Here is a 26,441-nt window from a genome sequence, read left to right as displayed (position 1 = left end):
ATGCAGCCACGGCTTCTCTCCGCCTCTTGGTCCCGGTATCCCCGGGCTGGCTTGACGCTACGATCCGCTATGTTCCTGATGATGTAAGGGCGCACGCTCCAGACTTTATACCAGCAAAGGCGCGAACCTAGGGGGCGTCCCCCCGTAATGACGTCATCTGTTTTCAATTTAAAAGGGCTTTGTTGCTAACTACAAGCGAGTTTGCAAGGAACTCCAACGGGACTTGCTTCGGCAGTCCACGCTACTTGCAACTATGTTCCAAGTCTCCACTGCTCGGCCTTTTCAAACTTACCAGGAGTACCTGCTCCTGGGGGCTCCGCTCTCTCTATTCTTGATTTCAGATTGTTGGATGGGATCCGGTACTCGCTCCTCGAGGGCCTACGTTCCTGAAGACTCAGAAGACGTCTATTGCCTGGAGGCGATCGCAATCGTGAACACAGTGAGTCCTATTACAGACAGGAACCGGTACTCGCTCCACGAGGGCCATTGTTCCTAATCGCTAAGGCTCCCTTCAGTCTAAGACATTATCGCAGGTACGGAGATCGTGAGTTACCATTACAGATTACAGATAGGAATCGGTACTCGCTCCACGAGGGCCTATGTTCCTAATTCCTTTCTCATACTCTCTTCTTCCTCAGAAGATATCGCATACCTATATCTGATGGATTGATATTACAGATTAACAGATAGGAACCGGTACTCACTCCACGAGGGCATCTCTTCTAGCCTCTCTTCTATTCCAGAAGCTATCCCATACACAGTTATTGTGAGTTCTATTTCAGACTGCCTATAGAAACCAGTACTCGCCTGCGGCTCCTGTTCCTGAATACTGAAGACTCTCTGTTGCATAAAGAAGACACTATAGAGATCTACAATTGTGAGTGTATCATCTACCACTGGTTATGCCCAGCATACCCTGTTTACTCACTACCTATAGTCTCTCCTTACAGCTCAGCAACTCAGAGATCGTAGTTCCAGTATCAGAGGAACTTCAGCCCTGCTGGGCATATCAACTCACTACTGCCATCTCTGGTGGTTCTACTTCCAGTCTAATAAAGAACTATCTGTGTTTGTCTCAGTACTCCAGCCTAGCCGGTGCTCCCTCTCAGGATCTCCACTTGAAGGTGTTACTTCTATACTAATAAGAGCAGTATTATCATTTGCCACTCCGTGGGAGCCAACCCACATCAGACCATTACTCCTCTCTCTGCGGAAACTGATCCATATCAGATAGCTATCTCTCTGTGGGGATCATACAGGTTGCTGGTTCATCTTTCTACAGGAACAAAGCATAACAGTTGCTACTCCTTCCCTCTGGAAGAGCAGAGCACTAACAGATTGCTACTCCTTTGCAAGATCTGTAACAGAGTGCTACTCCGCCCCCTGGCAGGGTGATTGCTAATAGATTGTTAACTCCTCCTTCAACGGGAGTATCCAGCAGCCAGATTCATAACAGATTACTAACTCCTCCCCTCTGGGGGAGCAGGTCTTTAACACCGTGCAGAGTTAGCAATCTGTTAGGAATCTGATGCCGGATGGGCGGAGCAATCAGAATGGAGTAGCAATGTGTAATGAATGTATTGCAGGCTCCTGAAGAGGGAGGAGCTAGCAATCTTGCTAGGAAAGCTCTGTGTAGAGCTGGAAGTAGCAATCTGTAATTCTGATATAGTATTGGGTGGATCCCTGGGCCGGTGGCAGATGACCACTCCCCCGGGAGGATATCCCAAGAGGGACCACCGGCTAGGCTTGAGTATGGAGACAGACACACATTAGTCTTTTATTAAATAGGTTTTTGAAACCACCAGAGGTGGCAGTAGTGAGCTGATATGCCCGGCAGGGCTGTAGTCCCTCAGGTACTGGAACAGTGATCCAGGATGGCTGAGCTGTTGAGAAACTGTAGAAAGTGAGTAGGCAGAGTTGGCAGAGTTCATAAACAGAACTAGATGACAAAACTCACGTAAGGTCTCAAGAAAGCTCAAGAGCTGTAAAGGTTTAGGCCCTCGAGGAGCGAATACCTGGTTCCAGGGAAAGCTCTGAGAAAGCGATGGTAACTCACAATTGTTTGTAGCAGCGATAGCTTCCAGGCAGTAGAGAATCTTCAGAGTGTCCAGGAACATGGGCCCTCGAGGAGCGAGTACCAGTTCCTATCTGTAATCTGAAATAAAGAAAAAGAGCGAGGCCCCAGAGGAGCGGGTACCCCTAGTAAGTCCAAGGAGGCAGAGTAGCTTGGATAGCCGAAACGAAACCAGTTCGTATCCTTGGCAAATCCTTGCTAACTCAGTTTGTTAGCGATATCAGAGACCTTTAAATATTGGAAGCGGATGACGTCATTTCAGTGGGATATCCCTGAGGTTCGCGCTCTTGCTGGTACATCAATCAGAGCGCGCACGCCCCCTAAGACTTCAGGCAACATGGCGGATCTGCAACGTCGAGCCGGTCCAGGGACTCCTGAGGGAGATGGCATGGAGACGCTGCGACAGTCAGCCATCCATCAGACCCGGAGGGAGTCGCCATAGAGGTAAAGAGGGCGGAGTGAGGGCGTCGAGCAGCGACGGACGCAACAGTGGAAGATAATATGACAATATTCATTAAAAGAGCCTGATTTTCTTCATTCCATATTTCTCTTCAACAATTGTAAAATGTTTAATGTCACTCTAGAGCAGAAGTCCTAGGATAATCCATGGAGATGACTTGTGATTCTATATTCATTGAAGCATCCTGTTCTAAATGGTTACCAATTGTCCAACATGCTTCGCCACATAAAGGAGTAGATTTTAAAAGGTGCGCGCGAGAGTAGGTTTGTTCGCGCAACCCGGCGTGAACAAATCTACTCCCGATTTTATAAAATGTGTGAGCCACCGCGCGCATGTTATAAAATACAGGGTCGGCGCGCGCAAAGCTGTGCAAAATCGGCAGCCTGCGCGCACCGAGCCGCGCAGCCACCCCCACCTTCCCCTCCCTTATCTAACCCACCTCCCAGCCCTAACTAATTCCCCCCCCCCCCCCCCCCCCCCCCCCACCGGCTAGCTGCCGGCAAGTCATGTTCCGGTCCGGGAGCTGGTCCGGAAGCCGCGGCCATGCCCCCAGAACGCCCCTGGGCCTGAACCACGCCCGCGGCCCCGTCCCCAGAACACCCTCGATGACGTGCCGGCCGCGACACGCCCCCCGACATGGCCCCCCCCCAGGAAAGTCCCGGGACATACGCGCATCCCGGGGCTTGCGCGCGCTGCCGAGCCTATGCAAGATAGGCTCGGCGCGCGCATGGGGTGGAAAGGGCAGCTTTTCGGGGGTTACGCATGTAACCCTTTGAAAATCTGCCCCAAACTGAGCAAAGAAAATTGGTGACCTGAAGGGATTAAAGACCTGAAGGGATTAAAGACTTCAATGGCAAACTCCAGTTTTGAGGGCCACAAACAAAACTGGCTATCCACAATGAAATACATCATGTCCATATTCGGCAAGCCAGCAAGCGGAAAAGTTATTTGGACAACATTATCTGGGTAACATTACCTGGATATTCAGTGGGATTTACCGGGAAACTTAAGGCCGGGTCTTTGCTACAACCAAACTTGTCTGCCTAACATTATCAGCTGCTTTTCATATTTTGAAGTCCGACATATTGTTTGAATTTTTTTACTCCAGACTAGGACCTTGATGATTTATAAATATAGAAACATTGCATTACAGTGTTCGGTCTTAGGAAAGTAGATCACGCCTGCCTTCAGTCCAATAAGCCATAAAAATCATAGTATTCTTAGAAAAAAATGCAATAGACTCTCAGTGATGCAAGCAACACTGAGAAACAAATCTTCAGAAGGATAGCTGTGTTAATGTGGTGTAGCAAAAATGACAGGAGTTGTGTGGCACCTTATAGACTAATCAATTTTATAGAAGCACGAGCTTTTGAGGACAGAATCCACTGAGAAACAAAGTCAGCATATTCCCTGCCCAGATCCATATTGCAGGCCTCAATTAATTCCTTTCACCCCCCACAATGGAGTTTCAAACACTTTTGAGTAAGTTTGCTTGAGAGTGCATTTGAAAATCATTTGAGGGATAGTTAAAAGAGGACTACGTTGTACGAGGTTGCTAAATTCAAAGTGCACGCTTCCAGTCTCACCTCAGCATGCACCCTTCAATATTTGCCCCATGATGGAATGCAGCCCACAGCAAAAGAGATAGTGAATCGGATCATTTGGCCAAGCCAAGAGGAATATTGTTAAATGCCCTGGCTTCCTTAACTCAGATTCATGCTTTAGGAACATTTCCGGCAGAACGATGTTCATCAATCTCGGCAAACACAGACATTCAAATCCTGCATTAGAAAAACATGACACGGAAGCCTTGCATATCTTGGGAAAACTGTATAAACCCTCTTTATGCTGCTTTTAGAATCATTTAAGATGTTATTAGTTTTCTTACAATATGTGTGACCCTGGTTGGTCTTTTTATTTAAAAGGATAGCGTTGCATACAGTACATTATTAATTAACCTTTCAATGAAAAAAAAAAACATGTTTGTAATGTATTAATTTCTAATTGTCAGTTACGGGAAAACAAATTACAACTTTATATTTCTCCAGAGTTTAATGTAGTTTAAACTTTCTCAACCTTCCTTTTTCCTATGCTCTAATCTTCCTCAAAGAATTGACTTCATTGCAGACTACAGCTTTCTCAAACATAATTACTTTTCTTAAGGAACTCTGACACCTTGCAATCTGTAGGAAGTTTATAACAACCTTAGCAATTAAGAAAACTGTCTCTTTATCTATGTTATCTTTACAGAAAAGAAACCATAGACATATTCTCTGCATGAAATATTACTGAAAACAGGTATTTTTACAACCTGTGAAATTCTCTTCCTAGCAATTTATGAAAATGTACACTCAATTAAGAAGTGTTTGCCTATTTCTATTACACTGAGACATTCCTGTCTCAAACAATATCTTTCATGACACTCGTTAACTCTTTCCTGTTATGGAAAGTTGCCCTCATGATAGCACAAACATCTGGAATTGGGCAAAGGAAGTTTTCACTAAGCATCTTTCACACCATGTTGGCTGAGGCTAAGGGGGGAGGAGTCAAAACACTTCTGCCTGCACTTGAATCACCATAGAGCAGGGTAGCTCAAGGCAATCTGTTGCCCGAGGCAAGGAATGAGATGACGGCACCCCCCTCCCCCCTCCCCTGAAGGTTCAGCACAGTCAAATTAGCAAGAAGGCATGGGGTCAGGGGTCACTTTGGAGCCTGGCCCTTTTCAGTGAATTTAAATGCTGGGGAAAGAGGAGAGGCAGGGGTCAGGATTCCTAAAGGGGTGGCAGATAGAGTGTCAGTAACGATATTTCTAGGAGGCTGGCAACTCTGTCGCAGTCCTAGGAATCCTACCACCTGTCTCGCACCTTTCCCCAACATCTGCGCCCTGAGGAAGTGGAAGATGGGTGAATGGTGGGAGTATGCGTGTGGCGCACTTTCTCAGGGCTGGTACAAGGGTATTTGGCACCCTAGGGGAACCTTACAGCCTTTTTTCCCCCCTCCCCATCCCACTTTTCCTACACACAATTAAAATTATGCATTTACAATAAGAGCGTTAACATGAACAAGGACATTCAAAGTACAGTCTTCTGATGTGAAAATATCACTGGAATCAATATTCAAAACTGGCCAGTTAAGTAATTCAGCCGGTTAGAACCTATTTGGCTAAGTTACAATACATAATTTAGTGGCACAGCTATGCCGCTGAATATACGCGTATAACTGAACACTTAGTCTAACCGGCTAAGTTTAGATCTGCTCTACGTCTTAGCGGTTAAGTCCAAGTATCGGCAGTTATCCGCATAAGTTGTATGGATAACTCGCTCCATCCTGATCCACCCACTGCCAATCCACAACTTAATACGGCTAATTCTTTAGTCCTATAAGGGACTTATAAAGCTAAGTGGCGGCCACTGTACATGGGCGCATATTCAGCAGGTGCATAAGTCCCGCTTATCAGGCTAAATATCAGGCTGAATGCAGTTTGAATATATCTCACTTATTTACATGCACTGCCGTGGTGCCAATCACAAAAGACATTTGGAACCAATATGGCAATAGGCCTATTATAACAAGTACTTGGTCTTCAGAAAGCCATAAGTAAACTGAATGTAATGTTTGCCAGTCGTAGGGTTGGCTTGTGACCGGCAGCACTCACCCCCATATGCCTGCAGCCTCTGGCACAGCCTAGAAGCCACTGTTCTCCTCTTCAGCAGCAGGAATGCAGCATAATGACACCATGCTGCTCATCCCATGGGCCTTCTTAGGAGTGTGCACGTGCAACACACCAGCTCTTAAAGGCCCTCCTGGATGATGCCACCCAACTGGATATATAGCCCCAACTGCACATCCCAGCATTGTCTCAGCAACAGGTCTCCTGTCTTGTTCACAGTGTATGCTGCCAGTGTGTTCCTGTCTCCTTGCCTCATCCAATCTGCCCCTCGTTCTACCTGTCCTGCCCTGTCTTGTACAGTCCTTTCTGCCTTACTCCTGCCCTTGCTGTTTGGATTTGACCTCTGTCTTGATCTGGACTTCCCTTCTCCCTGCCTGGACCTGGACTACATTTTGCTTGCTGTCTGACCCAACTCTTGGTCTTTCACTGGTGTTTTTCTGATCGCTGCCTGTCCAGACCTTAGCTTGGCCCAGAACCCAAAAGCTCAACCTGCAGAGAAAGAGGTTGATAAAGGTGAAGCTCCTGCTCAGTCCCGTCCCAGGGTATGTTCACCAGCTGTCGATGTGGGCCTAGGGGGTTCACTCGCTAGGCTGCACCAACCACACTACAGCACAAGGGTCCACTTCCCTCACACTGAGCTACAATTATAACACAGTAAATCTCCCATGCCAATGCAGCACTACCTGCCAGCACTCAAATTGTAACAGCCTTACCTATGAAAAGGCAACACTGCAAATATTACACCAGGCCCTAAAACACCAATATGCCTCATATTAAGAAAAATAGAACAAGGCAAGTTGCTAAAGATTCCTATACAAAAATTACATACTAGAAGAATACCTCACTTCAGTCACAACAAATATGACTAGAGAGACACCATAAAGTATAAATAGAAATGTACAGACAAAAAACGAACTGGAAACCACAACAAACCAGACCCTGTATGCAGTGCAACAATGGAAAAATCTGAAATATTGAGGTCCATTTTCAAAATCCATTTAGACAGATAACTCAAACGTTATCCATCAAATTTGGCATTTTCAGCCAATTATCTGGCTACATTATGCATGATCGGAAGAAAGAGGAGCAGGAAGTGGATCAGCCTTAAGTCGAGAGAGAGAGGAACAGGAGGCAGAGCTCATGTTGCAGCTGCTGACAGAAACTGAAGATGAACTAGTTCATTCTTCACTACTCACCATAGATCTTTACTAAGAGCTCGAGAGTTCCTTGTCCATTATACAAATCATGATATTACAGTCCCTGCGATCTGCAAGCAGATCTCTTCTTCCCTCTACATGTGTAGATTGATAGGATGGAAGATGAAAAGTCTGATTCATATCTATTTTTTCTACAAAATGGTGCAGGGTCTACAGCGAAAACTTATGAGATGAGAGTCAAGGAACTACATATGTATAATCTCAGAGAAAAGGAGAGGAGAGACAGGGGGATATGCCAGGGGCATGCACATACCTCAAAGGTATAAATACAGCTCAAGCAGCAAACTTTTATCAGTGGAAAGGACATTCTAGAACAAGAGATTCGAAGGGGGGAGACTCTGGAGTAACATTAGAAAATATTTTGTCACAGAAAGGGTCGTGGATGCAGTGGTGAGGGGGGAGCCAAGGCCCCCGGGTGCCAGACTGTAGGGGAACAAAGGGACAGGGAATCCCATGCCATGCAAAGAAAAAAAGGCTCTACAACCGCTAGGGGCATCTATGCCGCCTGGTGGCAGAAGTGGAGAAGGCCCACAGCTGCTGGGTGAGCCCCTCCTGCCTGGCGGCAGAAGAGGAGGTGGCCTGTGGCCGAACTGAAGTTGAGGGAGTGGAGCTGGAGCCAGAGCCTGCCACCGTGTGTTTGTGTGGAGAGGGAGTGGAGCCTGTGTGTATGTGTGTGTGCAAAGGAGAGGGAATGGAGCTAGTGTGTGTGTGTGTGTGGAGGACAGTGAGTAGAACCGGCGTGTGTGTGTGTATAAAGAAGGAGGAATGGAGCCAGTGTATATGTATGGAAGAGAGGGAATGGAACCTGTGTGTATGTGGAGGAGAGGGTATGGAGCCAGCCTGTGGGTATGGAGGAGAGGGAATGGTGCCTGTGTTTGAGATGTTTGTGTGTATGTTTGTGAGTATATGTGTGTGTGTGTGTGTGTGTGGAGGGAGTGGAGCCAGTGTGAGTGTATATGGAAGAGAGGGAATGGAGCTTGTGTGTGTGTATGGAAGAGAGGGTATGGAGCCTGTGTGTATGTGCCTGAGAGAGTGAGCCAGTGTGTGTGTATGAGCCTGAGAGAGATGGAGCCAACTAGCTTTTGTGTGTCTGTGAGCATGTGTGAGTTTTGAAAGAGTGTTTGTATGTGTCAGTGTGAGCATGAGGATGAATGTGTGTTATATGAGATAGGAGAAAATTTGTGCACCTCCCTTTCCCTCCCACTACTCCAACAATCTGTGGTTGACCGGAAGTCAAAAGTTCCCAGGTATGGAGAGTGATTTTTTAAAATCCTTATTGATTTTAAATAATTGAGTGTTATTTGATGTGTGTGCGGTTTTGAAATATTGTAATGGTGTTTGGGAAATTAAAAAAAAAAATTATGAGTTTTTTATTATTGGATGTTATTCTGTTCATCATTAATTCATTTATTAGTATGGTTTCACAATTATGATTGATGCTTTATATTTATTGTTTGATGTTTTCTGAGGAAGGATGATGCTTCTGTTTTTGCATAGGTGCGCTACATACTGAGTCTGACTTGTTGCGGTTTCCAGTTCAGTTTATGTTTGTATTTTTCCACTTATATTTTATTGTCACTTTATTCTATATTTGGCAAGGGTTTGTCTGTGTTCTGCATTTGTGATTGAGGTTAAGTATTCTGCTAATATGTCATTTCTATGTAGGGATCTATAGAAGCTTGATTTGTTCTGATCTCCTAATATAGGAGGTATATTGGTGTTTTAGGTCCTGGTGTCATGTTTGCTGTGTCACCTTTTCATAGGCTGGTAACTGTTTGAGTGCTGGCAGTTAGTGCTGTTTTGGAACGGGAGGTTTATTATATTGTAATTGTAATTTAGCTTGCTCGTGACTTTCTGAGGACCAAGCCAACACCCAACATGCGTTACAATAGTCCTAATACCTTGTGTGTTCCAAGGGTCTTTTTGGCTTTTATACAGGGTTTTTTTTTTTGGTTTACACCACTGCGGTGCATGTAAATATAATATACATGCTGTTGTGATATTTTTATTTCTGTCCTTTCTCATGTAAAATCTTTTATCATAAATGCATAATTTGAAATTGTGTATGTAGAGAGCCATGGTGGGGGCACAAAGCTGTAAGATTCACTTAGGGTGCCTAATACCCTCGCACTGACCCTGATTAGAAATACAAATAAAATGTAAAAAAAAAACAAAAACAAAACAGAATGAGAAAGGGCCAGCAATGTAATTGTTCATACAGGGCTGCAAACAAGTTAGCACTGGCCCTTCACGGTGGCACCCAGTGGTGACATGCTGGCTGGATTCCCACCCTTCCCCGGTGAAATGATACCACACACGGTTGTGCCATGCAGTGATGCCATGAGGAGAAATGGGGGGGGGGGCATGGGAGAGAACACAAATGTATTGGCCCCCGGGTGCCGGAGAACCCGGCTGCGCCTCCTCAAGTAACAGAATTCAAGAAGTCACGGGATAAGGATCCTTAGATACGAAAGAATGAAGGGGAAGCCAGAGATCAACTGGAGGCTAAGGCAATGCAATTGGGAGTGCATTGGGTAGATGAGATGGGCTGCACGGTCCTTTTTTTTGCCCTCAAACTCTGCTTCTGTGAGCTGTAGTGACATTCTTTAAACAGCTGTTTGCTTTATAGCAGATGGAATAAACACACACACGTCATAAGGAAGCTAAAGCGACTGAGAAGCTGACTTCAGACGTGGGCCATTTCCTTCTCGCTAGGCTGATTTATGCTGTATTCTTCCAAGCAGAATGTCTGAAAAACAAAACCCCCCAGCTTCCTTAAGAGCTCTGTGCCAAAGAACGACCTATCTGAAACACAGTCCCTGCGCCTTGTGGCAGGCTGTGCTCTAATCTTCCTGTTTGGCTGGAGATTTTGATGAAGCCTTCACCCTGTGATGGACCAAACGGACAGCCCGCAGGGACTGAGTAAAGCCAGCGGCGACGCTTTGACTCTGTGCCCCCAAGGGAAGTAGTTGGAACTGGCTGACCACTTTTCAGTAATAATTTCTTTGTAATGTGCAGGGTTGACCAGGGACGCTATACGTGTTTTGGAGGAAATATCCTTAATCAGGAGTATAAAGGGGACAATACTGAAACTGTCTGCACTGGGACAAAATCCACGGGAACCCTTAATCTGTGTAATCTTTGAAGCTTGATGTGGGTAGAGTGAACCTGCAGTCTCTGAGCATTACTTTCCTTCTCCCGACCTAAACTCGTCCTGCCTACTGTACCTGAATGTAATCCGCTTTCAAAGGCAAAACATAAATCAAAGAAAAGAATAAATAAAAAAATAAACAGCACCAACTTTAAGCTGCACTGAGGGAGGGCCGGCCTATTAACCTGGATAAAGTGCTCTCTACCCACATAAATTGCGTTGAAAATCATCCTCAAAAAAAAGCAAATGGTTTTCTTTTAAATGAGTCCATCCTAATTTTCCTTTCTTTAGAAGCCATGGACGGGTGTGTTGAATTTTTTAAATTTTGTTCATTTGCACTTCCTTGGTAGGTTTGGTTTGCTTTGTTTTAATATTTTTCATTTCATTTTATTTTTCTTAATGTGCACTATCAGCTGGCTTCCAGCCCAACCAACTAAATGCACAGAATTTGAAAATAAAAGCCCCCCCCCAGGCATACTGATGCCCTCCCAGGTGCTCTCAGACCACCCCCAGTCACCTCCCACATACTGTGGCTTCCTGCATCTGGGAATGTTCCAGGGCAGGAGTGGCCTCAGGTCGGACAGCGCCATTGTGAAGTAAAGAGCTGGTGGCACAGGAGCGACTGAACATCTCTCCAGCCCGCCCCTAAGACTCCCAATGGTGAAAGGTGTGGAGTGGCGAATGCACTGGGCCACCTGAGAGGGTGAGACTGGGCCTAAGGGTGGGGGTGGGGGTGGGGTTTTTTTTTCACAGAAATGGATAGATAGATATCCGGTGTAGTGTGGCAAGGCAAGCTGCAGGTGATTTTATTTTAAAGAAAAGCAAAATGAAATAATGAACACAATTTTATTGTGATGGGGCAGGTTGGGGACCAAAAGCTCTATAGGCCTTTTGACTACTTAAGATAGTAGGTGATTGGGCTGATGCTTACCTATTACTGCTGAGACAGCAGAGAAGATGAATCCAGTGCATTACTTCAGACACAGCCTGTGACTGAACTGATGCATCCTGAGACTGTGGAGACAGTACAGAAGATGGATCTGATAAACTCTGTGATTGCAGAGGCAGCAGAGAAGACAGATCCCATGGCCTTTTGATCGCCTTCCATGACACAAGCTTTCTTTATTCTTCTTTTCTTATCGGCAAACTACAAATACCAGAATGCATTTGGATATCAATCATAAAAAGGTCTGACTCGTCTACTCAAGGTGTTTTCTTAGTTGGCACCCTTTTATTTCTTCACTAGTGGGAGGGAAATGGAATTTGAATCCTGTGCCTTTTTTGAATAGCCGTGCGCATTTGTACCCTCACCATCATATCTCATTGCAATTGCAGATGAAAACAAAGGTTGACACTATACCTGGGAGATTGTGTGTGTGTGTGAGAGAGAGAGAGTGTGCGTGTATGTGTGTGTGTGTGTGAGAGAGAGTGTGTGTGTGTGTATGTGAGAGAGAGAGCGCGTGTGTGTGCATGTGTGTATATGAGAGAGAGAGCGCGTGTGTGTGCATGTGTGTATGTGAGAGAGAGCATGTGTGTGCATATGTGTATGTGAGAGAGAGAGTGTGTGTGTGCATGTGTATATGTGAGAGAGAGAGCGCATGTGTGTGCATGTGTGTGAGAGAGAGAGCGCGTGTGTGTGCATGTGTGTATGTGAGAGAGAGAGAGCATGTGTGTGCATGTGTGTATGTGAGAGAGAGAGCGTGTGTGTGCATGTGTATATGTGAGAGAGAGAGCGCGTGTGTGTGCATGTGTGTATGTGAGAGAGAGCGTGTGTGTGCATGTGTGAGAGAGAGAGAGAGCGTGTGTGTGCATGTGTGTATGTGAGAGAGAGAGAGCATGTGTGTGCATGTGTGTCTCAAAAGAAGAACTTCTGGGCATTGGTTCCTGCCTGCAGGGGGGAGGAGGAGAGGCTCATCATTTTCCCCCTCCCCTGGATTTTAACTAATTGTTTTTCTATTTCCATGATTTTGTTTTGTATTATTTTTGTTGTTATATTTCCCCCCCTCCCCCCATAAAAATAAAAATATTTCTGCAAGGACTCAAACTTTTGGACAACACAGTTTTCTACCTGTATCAATAACAGCACTGGCCAGGCTCTTCCAGTTCCAGACAACTCAGCAAGAGTCAGACTAAGAATTAATGCCAAATCTTCCAACTTCCCATATATCTGATATTAAGTCACCAAAACATTAAGAATTGATGACTTTCTTTTTTTATTTCTCTAGTTTTATTTTTTGCATGGGTAGAATTCTAAAAGTACCTGTCATATCTTTAAAGAACAAGATGAAAAGTGTGACTGTTTTTTGTTTGCTTATTTTTACTGCAGACAAACAGGCCCTCATACAGCCTGTCGTTGGACGCTCATTTTCCCTTACCCCTTATTCAGTAAGGGGCGGAAAACGCGCGTCCAACCCGCCGAACCTAATAGCGCCCTCAACATGCAAATTCATGTTGATGGCCCTATTAGGTATTCGCGCGCGATTCAGAAAGTAAAATGTGCAGCCAAGCCGCACATTTTACTTTAAGAAATTAGCGCCTACCCAAAGGTAGGCGCTACTTTCTTCCAGCACCGGGAAAGTGCACAGAAAAGCAGTAAAAACTGCTTTTCTGTGCACCCTCCAACTTAATATCATGGTGATATTAAGTCGGAGGTCCCGAAGAGTAAAAAAAAGTTAAAAAAAAAATTTTGAATTCGGCCCGCAGCTGTCGGGCCGAAAACCGGACGCTCAATTTTGCCGGCGTCCGGTTTCCGAGCCCGTGGCTGTCAAACCCGCTGACAGCCGCTGCTCCTGTGAAAAAGGAGGCGCTAGGGACTTTACTGTATCGGCCTTAGGGGGGGCAAGCTGACCACCTTGGTGCAAAGTCAGAAGATACCTTTTATCCACGGCCCTGGCACCAATTTTCTTTCCTGAATCAGCTAAATGCACGCACGTTGTGGAAACCCACTCATGTTTTTAGCCGGATTAAGGGCGGCAAATTTTCAGACAGCAATCGGCATGAAGAGACTCCAGTGGATTCCTATTTTGCAAGGGGATACAGATTGTGTAGTATTGTTGTGGGTGTGGCTCCCCCATATGGAGATTCAGATCCCTGCTGCCATCTTAAATTGTGGAATCTATCACTGAGCCTCCTAGGGGCAGCACATCCCCTTTGCCTATCCTTTTGGCTTATTTTCCTAGGAAAGGACCCTGGGGTTTCTAGATTAGAGACTTGGATATCTTTCCTTGTTTATTACTATGCAATCAGGTACTGGAGGTATTTCCCTGTCCCCAGAGGGCTCATCATCTAAGTTTGTACCTGAGGCAATGGAGGGTAAAGTGACTTGCCTAAGATCACAAGGAGTGACAGCGGGATTTGAACCCTGGTCTCCTGCTGCTCTAACCACTAGGCTGCTCCTCCACATCGCAGCCCAGGAGCACAGCATGGGGCAAAGATGGGACTTGCTTCCCACCAGAGCGTGCTCCTGCCTTCCACCCTGTACTGTGCTGCTGCTGCTGCTGACACCACTGATAATGAATGGGTGGCATTCCTCCTTATTGGAGCCCACTGTGGTTTTATCACAGAGGCTTGCCTGTGCTTTCTTCCAGTGAGTGGCAGTGAGCGACTCTGCTGAAATAAAAAGCAAGCAAAAAAAAAAAAAAGGCAATTAGGAGATTCAGGAAATGCCTTGAAGGCCCTGATCACACGCCACTAAGTACAAAATTATCAATCGGAATTGGCTGTACCATCAAAACAAGCCTAGGGTCACCAATTTACTGAAGATCTAAAATCTAAAAAGGAATTTGTAAATACCAAGAGCTGTAAAGAACCCGTTTATCAACTTTTCATTATTTATTTATTTATTTTATATACCGTCAATCTGTAAAACAATCTAGACGGTGTACAATTCAAATACAAAGACTTAATGAGAAAAATACAGTAGAGATTAGTTAAACAAGTACAAGTTAAAATTTCAAATAAAAGTAGAAAAAAAATACACATGACGAAAATTGAAAGTTATCTAAAGATAAAATATCTGAAAAATAAAAAATAAGAAAAATAAGAAACTAAGAATCAAAAATCTTTGTTGTAAAACACAAAAATTTAAAACACTTCTGACCATTTTTCCGCTGATAGCACTGCATTAAAATCACCAAAGGCATTTCTGCCTGCTAAAAGCTTCCTAAGCTGAGAAAAAAGTATCAGAGATGTATCTGACTGCTAAAAGACATTTTTCAAAATTAAGTTTCATAGGCTTTTTTAAATAGCCATGTTTTGAGGGTTTAAAAAAAATGTTTTAATGTCCTTTTGAAGCCTAAGCTTATCGGATAGAGTTTCATAATTTGGGGCCTGCCACCGAGATTGCTCTATCTCTGACTTCGGACAAATGTGCAGTTCTTATTGATGGCACTGTAAGAAGTTCTTTATTGGCCTACCTTAAGTTCCTTCCAGGTGTGTTTAGTTGTAGGGAAGCATTCAACCATTCAGTTTGTTCACAGTTTACTGATTTATGTATTATGCATAAAGGGGTAGATTTTAGAAAAGTACGCCCGCACGTACTTTTTTTCGCGCACCAAGCGCAAACCCTTGCACAAGGGGGTGCATATTTGTGCACCTTGCGCACGCCGAACCCAGAGCACGCTGCCCGTTCCCTCTGAGGCCGCTCCAACGGCCTCAGAGGGAACTTTCCTTCGGCCTCCCCCACCTTTCCCTCCCTTCCCCCACCTAACCCACCCCCACAGCCCTATCTACACCCCCCTACCTTTATTGCAAAAGTTATGCCTACCCCAGGCAGGCATAACTCGCGCACGCCGGTCAGCCGCCGTTGCGTGATTCCCCAGCCCGGGAGCGATTTCAGAGGCCTCGGTCACGCCCCCGGGCCAGAACCACGCCCCCTGGAACGCCCCCCGAACACCCTGAAAGTCGCGCCGCCGCCCCCCCCCGACACCCCCCCCCAGCATAGCCCCGGGACTTACGCGCGTCCTGGGGCTTGCGCGCGCCGCCAAGCCTATGCAAATTAGGCTCGGCGTGCGCAGGGGGGTTTTAAAGGGTTACGCACATAACTTATGCGAGTAACCCTTTAAAAATCTACCCCACAATGTTGTACTTGATTCTTTGTTTTATTGGAAGCCAATGAAGTTCAATCAAAGTTGGGGTAATATGATCAATTTTTTTCCTCCGCACAATACTCTGGCAGTTGCATTTTGGAGCAATTGTAATCGTCTTAAACAGTTTCCAGATAAACCAAATAAAAGAGCAATGCAATAATCAATTGAGGAAAAATGCAGAGTTTGTAAAACGGTTCTGAAATCATTAAAATCTAACAAAGGCTTAAAATGTTTTAAAGTATGCATAACCATCTCTTATTTTTTGCTTTATGTCAATTTCATTCTAAAATCTGTATCAATTAAAATTAAAAGATCGCAAACTTGATCGGTTGAATCAATCTGCATGAAATCGGTTTTAAAATGGAAAGCTCTATTAAAATGTGGTTTTCTGCTTAATAAAATCATTTCCGTTTTTTGGTTATTTAAAATCAATTTCATATGGACTAAAAGCTGTCTAATTGAGGTTAGATAGATTTCAATAGTTCTCAAGGGGTCTTCCAAAGAATTTGTTATGGGGATTAAAAGCTGAACATCATCGGTGTAAATATAGTGAGTAACACCTAGTCCTGACAGCAACTTACATAAAGGTAAAAGATAAATATTAAAAAGTGTTGCTGATAAAGATGATCCTTGTGGGACTCCTGAATCAATGCAAATTTTTTTCAGCGTGACATTCATTTAATTTTACTTGGTATGATCGTTCTGAGAGGAAAGGCTTAAACCAAGACAGAATTTCTCCATTTTTGCCGATTTCAGTCAGTCTCTGAATTAAGATTTGAAAGTCAACGGTATCAAAGGCCACAGTAAAATCTAAAAGAACAAGTATAAAAGTTTCACCATTGTCAAAAATTCTAAGAACAGTATTGGACAACACTAAAAGCAGAGATTCAGTACTATACCATTTTCTAAAACCAAACTGACGGGCCGATACAGTACCCAAAGGTAGGCGCTAATTTCTTCGGGCACCGGGAAAGTGCACAGAAAAGCAGTAAAAACTGCTTTTCTGTGCACCCTTCGACTTAATATCATGGCGATATTAAGTCGGAGTCCCAAAGAGTAAAAAAGTAAAAAAAAAAAATAAAAAAAAATTTGAAGTCGGCCGGCGGCTGTCGGGTCGAAAACCGGACGCTCAATTTTGCCGGCGTCCGGTTTCCGAGCCCGTAGCTGTCAGCCGGCTCGAGAACCGACACCGGCAAAATTGAGCGTCAGCTGTCAAACCCGCTGACAGCCGCCGCTCCTGTCAAAAAGGAGGCGCTAGGGATGCGCGTGGCCTGTGCACGCGCCGGGAGAGTGGGCGTTCGCCTGCTCTCCCACGGACTTTACTGAATCGGCCCATGTGAGAGGTGTAAAATATTATGCAATTCAAGATAATCAGATAATTTGCTTCTGAACGGATTTTTCTAGGACTTTGGCAAGAAATGGGAGATTAGAAATAGGTGTAAAACTGTTAAAAATCTGAAACATCATTTTTATTATTTTTTAATATCAGTTTAACTATGGTGCATTTTAAAGGTACTGGCACAGTACCTTCAGAAAGAGAAAGATTTACTATATCTGTAATAGTAGGGGTAATACAGTCAAAGCAGATTTTAAAATATTTGAGAGATATAGGATCCCAGGGGTGATTGGCCGGTTTTAACTTCGATAGAATGGAACGGATTTCTAGGGAACCAACAGGTTCAAATGATGACCAGGATTAACCTGGATCTTTAGGTAGTGAGATTTTTTGTGTCTGAAAATTAACAATTTTTTCCTTAAAGAACTTAGCCATATCTTCGCATTCTTAATCCGTAAAAGCTTAAGTTGGAAACCACATCAGCTTTCAGCATGATTATTACTTTTGTTTTCAATTGACTTGAATAATTGTTTAAACCAGTGTTCGCTAATCCTCTCCTGCAAGTACACCTATTCAGTTGGATTTTCAGGATTGCCACAATGAATATGCATGATACAGTTTTGCATGCTTTGGAGATGCAGTGTATGCAAATCTCTCTCATGCATATTCATTATAGATATCATGAAAACCCGATTGGTTGTGTGCCTCCAGGAGAGGGTTGGGAAACCGTCAAACAATGCACAGGGAAGACTAATCTCTCCCCCCACCCCACCCCCATCAGGGAATTCTGGATACTCTGAGAAAATTAACAGAAGATTGTGACATCTACCACTGTATTTGAGCTGTGGTTCCTGGGGCCTTAGTAGGGGATATTAGTCCGGGATTACAAGTATTTTTCCAGGTAAATAGCTTTTGAAAATTGCTCTCTAAAGAAGCATATCAACTTATTTAATTGCCTTTACGGATTAAAAATAACTTAAAAAATGTATTTTACTCTAGCACTGTAGGATAATTTGACAGATTGAAGTAAACATCAATGAGCTGCTGGGTTGGAAAAGGTAGGATGGAACACTGCAGGGGGACTAATGGGGAGGAACTGGTGGCAGAAGTGTGATCCTGAGTCTTAATATAACAGGGTATGAGGCGAATAGTTAGGAAAATGGCTTTGCTCATGAGCAGAATGGTGTTTGTCACGGATTTGAGCCCTTGGGCTGTGGAGTAGTTGGTGCAGCCTAGTGGGTGAACCTACTAGGCTCATGCTGACAGCTGGTGCACTCGCTCTTACTGGCACTGGATCTGGAGCTTCACCTATACCAGCCTTGTTCCCCACAGGCTGAGCCCTTGGGTTCCAGGGACTAGCAGGAGAAAGGTGAAAGTTTCATAAGGAGTGATCAGATGGAGTCTAGTGCAGGGCCAGTGGTCAGAGCTGGCAGTGTCCAGGTCCAGGCCAAGCATCAGGGCAGGCAGCGAGTAGACGATAGCCAGGTCCAGGCCAAGGGTCATGCAGCGATCAGGAACGAGGTCAGACTCCAAAGGTCAGAACTGGGTAATCAAGCCAAGACAAATAAGATAGGGTGGACCGGGCAAGACACAGAGAGATTGGGCAAGACAGGAGTAAGGCAAGGAGGCAAGGCAGAGGAACAGCAAGACAAGGCACAGGGAACAGCAATACGCACTGTAATGGCAGAAGGTCCTGTTGCTAAGGCTAAAATGCCCAGCCTTGCCGATGTCATAAGGACACGCCGTCAGTCTCTTCCCCACCGCGGGGGTCCTCAAAGCTGCAGCGAGCGTGCGTGTGCCTAGGGAGAGGCATGGCGCGATGGGCTGGGAGGTGCTGGTGGTGTCCTCGCTGTGAGAATGTCTGGTGTCACCCTGCAGAGTTCGGGGGTAAATACAGCCGATCGTGGGGCCGGAATGTTACAGTGTGCGACAGAGTGAGAGCGTAAAAGAAGGGGAAATGAGCAAATGGACAAAAATAGAGAGGGTTCCTCCTTCCTTTTAGGTAAGGTGTGCCTTTAGTTGAATGGTTGCTAGTTTACAGCTTGAAATTTGCAACTCAGATCCCTAGGTTCTGGCTAGAAACTCAAGTCTCAGTGCTACAAACAGTGAAAGCCTGGTGAGTAACCTCAGCCAGTACCATTCTTAATGCTCCGTTAGTCTTCCTGTTATAGAGTTCTGAGTTGTTCCCTGCAAGAAAACATCGCGTGGTGAGGAATGTAGGACCCTGGAGAAACCCTGAAAACAAAAGAGGTAATTAACTTTTCATTTTAAAGTTAATTCCCCCTCCTAAATGTGTGCAGCACCGCAATGCGGCAGCGTTTTAACTTGGCCAAGTTTCTGTCGGATAAGGTAATGGAGTCCCTAACTGTGAGGACTTGATCTGAGTTATTGATCCGGTTACAAAGGAAAATTGGTACATTTTCATCTGCTACACACATGAAAACTTCTAAGCCACATGTTTGTTAGAGAAAAGAATAAAAGAATGCCACAAAAGCCAAATTTACTGGTGGTTCTCTTCCTTGCATTGTCCCCAGTGCAATGGATATATTGATCGCAAGCCCGTAGTTTGTTTTCTGATAAAAGAAGTACTATAAACGCAGCAGAAATAATATTGTACACAAAAAAAATAGGGCCGGTAATTCGGTGCCTAGCAAAAGCAAAGCATTAATTGTGTTTTTAAATTAGACGCGTTACATCTGGGAAGGTGTGCGGTGTTAAGTACCCAATGGAAAACTGAACAAAATGCTGTGTTTAGCATTTATGGAACATGCATCATGAAGCAGCCGCCGGGTTACTTCACAGATTTAAAAATATCCCTGTAGAGCACCTTTTCATGGTTCAGCAGGAAATATGACAGCTTGTGTCTTCCTGTTTCTTCCCTGCATCTCTCAGATCCCATCAGGCCTCCTCTGACACCTGGGGGTCATTTCAGAAAGGAAGAAATTGTAGCCCTAGTGAATTAATTTTCAAATGTAACTACACAATAGGGGCAAGTCTCCAGTAGCCCATGCGCTTGCAAAATATGCATGAATTACGTCCCTTGAAAACAGCCATGTATCTTGCACTTGGGCTGCCATGCAGTGTGTACTTCTAAAAACGGCAAGTGCACATACCATTTTTCCTCCCTGACCAACATATGACTTAGGAATCGCAGCCCAGCTAAAAGGTCATGCTCTATGCAAGATCGCTCATTTTTGGGGTTTTTTTTTGCTGCTGTTCCTCCTTGTAACCTCGACCAAGTCACTTCACCCTCCATTGGCTTAGAAACTTAGACTGTGAGCCTTCTGAGGACAGAACGATACCTACAGTACCTGTACATAATCCACTCTGAAGTGTCTGAAAGGCAGAATATAAATCAGATAAAAAAGTAAACAAGAGAAATTTTCAGCCAAGCTATTTCACCCGGGTGTCGATGGCTTTGAAAACTCTTCTCTCCGTGTACACGTGGCAACTGAGAATCTTGAAGCAAACAATGTACATGAAACTCGGGCCCGTGATTTACTTCTATCCCTGCCTAATGGTCCCAATACCGCGATGCTGCATAGACGATGCATATTTTGCACAAATGCAAGGGTAAAGGAGATCGCTTTTGTACTTGTAACTACCAGACTGTTTCAGCCTTCTGTGTTGACATGTCCTATCTTCATTCTCTGGTTCAGGTTCATAGTGAGGAGCCATGAGATGTGTTATCTCAAGCAAGAGAATGCAGAAAATCAGTGAGCGAGTAGAAGAGTCGAGGACTACTGATCACGTGATCTTCTCAGACTGTACAAGAGGGAAACTGGGTCACTCCATAAACAGTGGGACAATTTTGTTTAGCCTTGGTTTAAGAATTGAAATCTTGTGGATGGTACTACAGCTCACAAGTTTCCAATCTGTGCCAATTCAATTATCTTTGTAGGTTCTATGCCAAAGTAGTCTGGGACTTGCAGTTCACATTTGTTGAGCCAGACTAAAAACCCCTGAACATTTTGAAGTAAAAGTTCAAAATCTAGGACAGGATAGGACAAAAATGTCCCATATAGAAGGTATCATCAGGTTTCCATGATGTGAAATATCGAGAGGGTACTGTTCTGTGACTCATCTGTACTCGATGATTTTACAGATATGACAAGTAAAGTCTAAACGAAAAGTGGAGAGAGAACATACTAGCACTAGTCAGTTGCAGCTTCCTGGAGGAAGAAGGTTATGTCTGTCTAAAAATAACTACCCAGGGTTTTAGCAAATTTGCATGACCCTGTATTCCTTTCAGGCCTAGACAATATGCAGGTTAAAGAACAAGGAAACACTATTTTATTCAATTTAGGGACTAAGGCTGATAGATCATCTGAAAAATTTATATGATCTAATTTAAAAAATGCTAAACATGAGAAAACTGTGCAGTCAACAGCAAGGCTCACTGATCCTCTGGTGGCACTGGATCTCTTGAATGGAAAAGTTTAAAAGTGAAATTTATTTTATTTATTTATTTATTTATTTAAAGTTTCTTTTATACCGATGACCGTTTACACATCGCATCGGTTTACAGTTAAAAAGGAACAAATGGGCAGAACCCTTACATATAACATTGAAAAAACAGGTTAACTTTTGGGCAGGGCCCTTACATGTAACTGAGAACAAGGTGGTTAAAAGTGGGATAGGGTATAGAGCTGACTATGCCGCGAGCGTCCGTGATACCAATAAATAGATACAGCAAAATCAGTAAAATCACAACTATTTACAAAAGCTAATTACATAATTAGCCGAGTCAAAGTACAAAATCGATGGGCATGAGACATATTCCGAGAAATAGATTCCAAGTCATGTAGCAAATTCTTAGTTACTCAATTTTTAGTTAAACAGTGGGGGTTTATGTAATGGCAGGTGATGTGTGGTAAGCTTGCTGGAAGAGCCATGTTTTCAGTTTTTTCTTGAAAGTGGGTGTGTATGTTTCCAGGCGTATATCGGGAGGTAGGGAGTTCCATATGGAGGGGCCAACTTCTCAAAGCTTTCTCTTAATGGATCAAGGATCCATTAAGAGAAAGCTTACAAGTCAAGTTGCTTCTCCAAGATTTTTAAACCAAAATTCTCAAAAGTGTGAAATGTTTCAAGGTCATCCAAAGAACTTGGGGGCAGTGAAAGTTACTTTGCTAATAAATACATTTCTTGAGTTTTTGCAATGGTCGAAAGACAAACCGCAATCAGAAAATAGCACGTCATAAATAAACATTGCATGTGCTAAATCAAAACAAAGTTACAACTTCTCAAGCAACAAGGGAATGAACAGTGGCCAATCACACATCACTCAATACCTCCCTCTTATGTTATTTAGGGTATATGCTACTTCTTAACCATCATGTTAATGGCAAGAGTTCATTTTAACCCCAAAAGTGTGGGGGTTATTGACTTGCATTCAGACCTTTGCCCGTCCATGTTAATGCATCTAATCTGCATCTCCAGTTATTTTTTTAATTTGAATTCTCACTGTTAAAAGTTCAATCTGTCATGAAAAGAAAACGTTCCTTCTTGAGCAGGATGCCCAAAGGAGCAAGACAAAACATCCTGGCTAAAAAAAATCTCAATAAGAGAGAGAGAGAGGACAGCATGGGCAAGGCTACTTTCAGCTTCCCCTATGTAAGCTAATTTCAAAGGGAAACTCTCTGTGGATTTTTGTTTTGAACATCTGTGGCACAACAGGGATTGTGGGTACAAAAAGTACCTTCAGGATTTGCAGATGCAAACTCCCTACTGGGAAATACACGCAGGGAATTAAACTCCTTATATGCACTTTCCTAGGATGTTCCTGGTTCTGCTCCCATCACAGCTCTGCCCCCACTCAGCATCTCCTCTTTTACCTGCATAAAAGGGGCAATTTTCAAAGTTTTTTTTTTTAGCAGGTAAATACCCGTTTACTCGTAGAAATCCCTTTGAAAATTGCCCCCTAAAAATTCCTATGATAACCCACTTGGCAAAACATTGATGTGTTGCTATCTTCTTGTACTGTAGTTTTGAATAATTAGAATTGCAACAATTTTCCAATAAAACTTTTACAATGAAAAAAAGAAGAAATAAAAGAATCCCTGTGGCACAAAGAATGGCAAAGCTGTATTTCTAATATCTATAGATCAATGCAGCTCACCACCGGTGGGCAGAGCAAGGCCTCCGAAATGTTAATAGAAGGACCTTGACTGCTTTTTCTGTAACCCGGGCTCTTTGCTTCATCTGGTTCATGGAAGACTGCTGCCAGAATAGATTAGGAAAAAAAAAAAAAAGGAAAGAAGCTGTGCTAAATAAATGCAGTAGGTGTAGATATGATAAACATCTACAGTAATAAAACAGATAACAGATAGACATAGAAGGATGGTTAGGTAAAGTCCTACTTACAATCGATAGATCCAGACATAGAAAGAGAGGCACGGCTAAACAGGAAGTATACTATTTCTCCCCCAAAACCAGTGAGAAACTCCTTCCTATTCAAGGCAAGGTTGCTGGAGATTTTCTGTGCAGTCAAACAGGCCCTTTCCGGGGTCATTAGGAGGATCTTCCTGTGCTTTGACATAAAACACTCTCAACCCTTGTTAACAAAATAAAATATTGCCGTTTTCAGAACGGAGTAGCATGCGGAAGATTACGTGGTTGGAAAACACCGGATGGCCAATTTTCCAAGCAATTGGCACAGGCGAAAAGCCCAGCAGCCCTTTTAGTGATCAGATTCTCTTTCTTGGGCTAACGCGATGCTCTGTGTTTGTAATCCAATGCAGTTACTTTGCTCATTACTGTTAGAGGTATCTTCAGCTGGGCCGGCTCTTCTGGCCGACACCAGAGAGAGACTTGTCGGTTGCTGCCTCTGTTGCTTGGAGCTCCTTTTTATTTTTGTTTATACAAATTTTTTATTCCGTATTTAACTCTTTTTTAAATTTACTCAGATTGGGTTGAAGTCTCAGATTTTGTGGTAAACTATTCCAGAGTTTTGGTCCTGCGATTGAAATGGCACGGTCTCTCACCTCACTTAAGTGGGCGGATTAACTGTGGGAATTGTAAGAAGACCTTTGTTGGTGGATCTTAACTCACGTTGGGGTGTATGAAGTTGGGTATGAAGTTGGTTATGAAGTTGGGTATGAAGTTGGTGTATGAAGTTGGTGTATGAAGTTGTATCACGTTGGGGTGTACAAAGAAGGACTTCTACGCAAAAAGAATTCACAATTTCATCTTCGACTCAAAAGCTCTATTTTCTTACGTCTCATCTCTTACCAAACCAACCCCCCCTTCCATTCCAGACCAACAAGCACTCAACAAGGCCAATGAATTGGCCACCTATTTTAAGACAAAAATCTCCAACCTAACTCTACCTCTTACAACCCACAATGCTCCACTAACACCTCTGAGTACATACCAAATCTCTCAGAATGCCAGTCTAGAGGCATTCGAACCTACATCCGCCATGGAGATCGAAAACATACTCAAAAAAATCAAACCAGCTGCACATCCCTCAGACCCTCTACCTACCAACATGCTCACCTCCATCCCAAACACCGTAGCAAAACCCATTGCTGAAATCATTAATACCTCCTTAGCCCAAGGTACGGTACCCAATCAGTTAAAACTAGCAATTCTTAAACCACTACTGAAAAAACCAAACGCATCTCCCACTGACCCAGCAAACTTCAGACCCATTGCGAACTTACCATTGATTTCCAAACTGATGGAAAAAGCAGTCAATAAACAACTTTCCGAATATCTCGAGGAGCACAACATTCTCTCTCCTGCACAATATGGTTTTCGGAAATCATTAAGCACAGAATCCCTACTGCTTTCTCTCACGGATACCTTACTTCTGAATCTGGAGAAAAAACAATCATACCTACTGGTTCTTCTAGATTTATCCTCAGCTTTCGACACGGTAAACCACTCACAACTCTTAGACCAACTATCAAACATAGGAATTAAAGGCACTGCCCACAGTTGGTTTAAATCGTTTCTATCAAACAGGTTCTACAAGGTCAGAATAAACAATAAGGAATCTGAACCCATCCTATCAGACCAAGGCGTACCACAAGGTTCATCTCTCTCACCCACCCTGTTCAACATTTACCTCCTCCCCCTCTGCCATTTGCTATCAAATCTCAAGCTTACGCACTACCTCTATGCAGACGATATCCAGATCCTCATACCCATCACAGAATCTATTCAAAAAACCTTCTCCTTCTGGGAGGATTGTTTACAACCAATTAAACAACTCCTCTCCAACCTAAACTTGATTTTAAACTCCAGCAAAACAGAGATGATACTTATCTCACAAGACCCACGTATCTACTCACCCAGCCTTTCGCAACCCTCCTCATTAAACATTTATCTCTCCTCAAAAGTCAGGGATATAGGAGCATGGCTTGACAATCAACTTAACTTAAACAATTTTATAAACACCACCACCAAGGACTGTTTCTATAAACTACAAGTCCTCAAAAAGTTAAAACCACTCCTTCACTTCAATGACTTTCGCCTCGTCCTTCAATCCATTATTTTTTCAAAACTCAACTACTGTAACGCAATTCTACTTGGTCTCCCCGCTAACAGTATCAAGCCTCTACAGATGGTACAAAACGCCGCTGCCAGAATCCTAACAAACACCAATAAAAGAGAACATATTTCCCCCATTCTGAGCAACCTCCACTGGCTACCCATCAAACAGAGAATCCTTTTTAAAACCCTCACCATTATTCATAAATCAATACACAACATCGCACCTATATCACTCCAAACTCAACTTCGTCCACACCTATCCTCCAGACCCATCAGAAGCGCTTACAGAGGCACATTATTCGCCCCTCCAGCAACATCATTACTAAGAAAAAGAGCACTCTCAACTGCAGGACCACACCATTGGAACGCTCTCCCCCCTGACCTACGCCTCGAACCCAGTCTACCAGAGTTCAAAAAAAAGTTAAAAACCTGGCTCTTCAGGCAAGCGTTCCAATCTCCAGAATGTAACTAAGCGCCGCATCCTGATTGAACTTGGGAATATTCTGTGTTACAGTTAATAATATGCAATTTTATGCAAAATTAAATTTCAATTTACCTTACATTTAATTTAAGTTCAACATGCCATTGGCCTAATTTTAATTAAATTACGAAAATATTTAAGGATTTATTGTTATTGTTCAATGTTCTTTGTATTATGAATGTATTATATGTTATTGTTCAATGTTCTTTGTAAAAAAACCCTGATCTGACTTCCCAGACCAGGGCTATCTTTTCGTTCCATGTAAACCGGACTGATTTGTATTGTATACAGGAATTCCGGTATATAAAAATTAAAAATAAATAAATAAATAAATAAATAAATGAAGTCTGATCGTTGAGTTTAACCAATCTGTCTTTTCACCGTATAAAATCTTATGGATTTATCTGAACGTCTTTGTTTAATTACCAATTCAAAATTGTTCAACTCTTCATGGAAGACATATTTG

The 26,441-nt window shown here is 43.5% G+C and overlaps 1 long non-coding RNA gene across 1 annotated transcript in view; it reads right to left on the bottom strand.

The window, feature by feature from the left end:
- LOC115079865 overlaps positions 1-26,441 on the bottom strand; it is a 209,390-nt gene that overhangs the window by 53,338 nt on the left and 129,611 nt on the right. The gene's annotated exons all lie outside the window — the stretch shown is intronic.

Source organism: Rhinatrema bivittatum, chromosome 18 (assembly GCF_901001135.1).
Source record: "Rhinatrema bivittatum chromosome 18, aRhiBiv1.1, whole genome shotgun sequence".
NCBI classification, from domain to species: domain Eukaryota; kingdom Metazoa; phylum Chordata; class Amphibia; order Gymnophiona; family Rhinatrematidae; genus Rhinatrema; species Rhinatrema bivittatum.
This window is presented reverse-complemented; position numbering and strand designations above follow the sequence as displayed.